We start from the raw sequence: 3,400 nt of genomic DNA, 5'->3' as shown, positions 1-3,400 counted from the left end.
TCTCAGTGTAAGTTCTTGAGTTATATAATATAGTCAATATCTAGAGGGTTTTGAAGTGCTATCAATGTGTAAAGTACAGACTTATTCTTTTTCCATTGATTAGCATCTTTTGACAGTTCCATGATGAAATCTAGTATTATTTGGCATTGTATTAAGGAAATTTTTGTATTTTTAAACTGCACATCAAAGTGTGCACACTTCCAGATGAAGGTAAACAGTAATCCCAGTGTGGGACAAGGAGGACGGTCCTTCAGATGAAACCGTATAAACCAAGGTCTCTTGCTCCATGAGGTGCTGGAAAGAAAAAATCCCTCATTGCTCAATGGCCCTGAGTGCCGAACTGGGTTAAAATTTGTATAGCTCTCCACTGGCAAGTGGTGGCTTTCCATATGATGGAAAATTCTCTAAAGGGACGTTAAACAACACACAATCAACCAGTCCTTGTTTCAACCATAAAATTTGAAAAATGATGACTTCAAACGAGACTGTTTCAAAGACTTGTTCAAACGTAGAGCATTCTTGTGTTTTGCAACAACTGCGAGGCATAAACTAAATGCTACATGTATGTATAAAAGAAGAAGTTGACGATTGAAAAGTTGATCTTGCCTCGTTTTTTGTAAAGTTTTGTGTGTACTTTCATTCTTAAGAAAAAGTTGAGAGAGTATTTTAATTCCCTGATTAATTTTATGTCCAAATCTTACATGAAAAATGGGGATAACGAGCAGTTTCCAAGCTCTTGAACCATAATGAATTAAAATAAAAATACGAATCAGATACACAGAGCAAACACGGACCATGGATTTGAAAAATGATGACTACAAACGAGGCTGTTTCATAACTTGCCATGGAGGATTGAACATCCTCTGGAATTTTCTATTCCAAGCTTTAGTTATTTACCTCTACCAAGCTTAAAGTCATTTACCTCTACCAAGCTGAAGTCATTTACCTCTACCAAGCTGAAGTCATTTACCTCTACCAAGCTGAAGTCATTTACCTCTACCAAGCTGAAGTCATTTACCTCTACCAAGCTGAAGTCATTTACCTCTACCAAGCTGAAGTCATTTACCTCTACCAAGCTTGAGTCATTTACCTCTACCAAGCTTAAGTCATTTACCTCTACCAAGCTGAAGCCATTTACCTCTACCAAGCTGAAGTCATTTACCTCTACCAAGCTGAAGTCATTTACCTCTACCAAGCTTAAGTCATTTACCTCTACCAAGCTGAAGTCATTTACCTCTACCAAGCTGAAGTCATTTACATCTACCAAGCTGAAGTCATTTCCCTCTACCAAGCTTGAGTCATTTACCTCTACCAAGCTTAAGTCATTTACCTCTACCAAGCTTAAGTCATTACCTCTACCAAGCTTAAGTCATTTACCTCTACCAAGCTTAAGTCATTACCTCTACCAAGCTTAAGTCATTTACCTCTACCAAGCTTAAGTCATTTACCTCTACCAAGCTTAAGTCATTTCCCTTTACCAAGCTTAAGTCATTTAACTCTACCAAGCTTAAGTCATTACCTCTACCAAGCTTAAGTCATTTACCTCTACCAAGCTTAAGTCATTACCTCTACCAAGCTGAAGTCATTTACCTCTACCAAGCTTAAGTCATTTACCTCTACCAAGCTTAAGTCATTTACCTCTAACAAGCTGAAGTAATTTACCTCTACCAAGCTTAAGTCATTTACCTCTACCAAGCTGAAGTCATTTACCTCTACCAAGCTGAAGTCATTTACCTCTACCAAGCTTAAATCATTTACCTCTACCAAGCTTAAGTCATTACCTCTACCAAGCTTAAGTCATTTATCTCTACCAAGCTTAAGTCATTACCTCTACCAAGCTTAAATCATTTACCTCTACCAAGCTTAAGTCATTACCTCTACCAAGCTTAAGTCATTTATCTCTACCAAGCTTAAGTCATTACCTCTACCAAGCTTAAGTCATTTACCTTTACCAAGCTTAAGTCATTTACCTCTACCAAGCTTAAGTCATTACCTCTACCAAGCTTAAGTCATTTACCTCTACCAAGCTGAAGTCATTTACCTCTACCAAGCTGAAGTCATTTACCTCTACCAAGCTGAAGTCATTTACCTCTACCAAGCTGAAGTCATTTACCTCTACCAAGCTGAAGTCATTTACCTCTACCAAGCTGAAGTCATTTACCTCTACGAAGCCTCTCTTATTTTTTCGATCTCCCTTGTGCATCTGTCACTGCCTTGATTTTCCTTTGTTCATCAGAGTGATTTTCATCCAATGAAACATTTAAACAATAATGTAACGTAAGCGGGTTATGCAAATTTTTTCTGCAATAGCTGCTACCGTTCATTCCAGTAATAACAAACAAAGAAAGCATTTTATATTCATATCTGATTAGATAATCATTTAAAGTTTGAATAAAAAGGTTAATTATTGTATTAATGATGCAAATGTCTTAATACGTTTCATTGATGGAACAGCCACTGACTGTACTGGCAACATGCCTATAATGTAGTTCATGCAGTGATGAACGCAACAGAATTTCAGATCAAAAGTCCTTAAAACAATACATATATATATATATTTAATAGGAACAGAGAGAACATGGACCTCCAAAACATCACAGGTAGGATCAGGTGCGATGGAGGAGTGAGCATCCTCTGCCGACCGGTCACACCCGCCGTATGCTCCTTGTCATGATCAGGAAATAATGGGAAAATCCCTCGTCAATTAAGTGTCTAAATAATGGACTAACAATTAGTATGATAACGTGGTGGTAGACAGACTACTCGGCCCAACGACACCTCGGCCCGTGCTGGTTGACACCTCGGCCCTGACAGGTCGGCACAAAATCATTGACACCTCGGCCCATACCGAAGACTGCTCGGCCCAGTAGGAATAAAATAAAATTTAGTTTTTTTTTCAATAAATTATTATTATTTTTTTTTTGTATTTTCCCTGTTATGGTAATGTAAATGTATGATACTGTATACTTTGTATTTTTAATCTTAATTTTTAACTTATAATCAAGTTACTTATGGATCGTCTTTCTTTCATTACGGTCATTTTGCCGTCTTGGAAGATTGCAAATGTATCAAATTAATTTTCTTTTGCATTTCATAGATATATAACAACATAAATATTAAATAATAAATATATTTAATTAAAATAATATATTTCTGTTTGGACCGAGGTGTCTTTTATATGAGCCGAGGTGTCTTCCAATTTGGGCCGAGTCGTCGGAGCCGAGGTGTCAAAGGGCCGAGCAGTCGTTGGGCCGAGGTGTCGTTGGGCCGAGCAGTCTGACATTCGATAACGTCAGTCAGCATTTGACTCGATGATAAATTGTTTTTTGCTGACAAGATCATTGTATCGACCAAAGGACTTACGAAATGATGGCTTTAAACGAGTATGCTGATATTCTTG

This window comes from Saccostrea cucullata, unplaced genomic scaffold (assembly GCF_032062105.1).
Source record: "Saccostrea cucullata isolate Sc308-1 unplaced genomic scaffold, CSIRO_AGI_Scuc_v1 ctg1326, whole genome shotgun sequence".
Classification (NCBI taxonomy): Eukaryota; Metazoa; Mollusca; class Bivalvia; order Ostreida; family Ostreidae; genus Saccostrea; species Saccostrea cuccullata.
Note: the sequence above shows the minus strand (reverse complement) of the source record.